Consider the following 506-nt stretch of genomic DNA (forward strand, 5'->3'; position numbering starts at 1 on the left):
TCGAACCCCACTCCGTGCAGCTCGGCACTGCCTGCGCCTTTCTGAAGCGCACCCAGTCATCTGACTAGCTGCGTGGTCTCGAAAGCAGTACATATGCAGGAGCCCAGGCCGGAACGCCTGTGATACTAGCGGGGGTGAAATATATAGACAGACCAACAGCTGCAAAGCCTAAGTTCCCGTGCCCTCTCCCCCCGCATGCAACAAAGGAAGGTGTGCTGTATTCCTCCGCTAAGTGTCATCGACTCTCTCTGGACGGCTGGCGAGTCCTCACACTAAGGTGTTTGCCCTGCTGACACGCCTCAGAACAGTGAATTACTGCAGTGCAAGTGCTTTCTGTCCTCACATTCTGGAGCCCTGAGTGAAAGTCTTTGGGATATATCGTGCAACGCCAGAATATACAGACGTTCGCTTCTCCTCTGTCGACATCTTCCCTGTGAACAAGGGCCAAAGAATGTGGAAGAGCAGGTTACGCCGCCGCTGCAAGGATGCCCGAGTGGTTAAGGGGG

Source organism: Cystoisospora suis, assembly GCF_002600585.1.
Source record: "Cystoisospora suis strain Wien I chromosome Unknown contig_6076, whole genome shotgun sequence".
Taxonomy (NCBI): Eukaryota; Apicomplexa; class Conoidasida; order Eucoccidiorida; family Sarcocystidae; genus Cystoisospora; species Cystoisospora suis.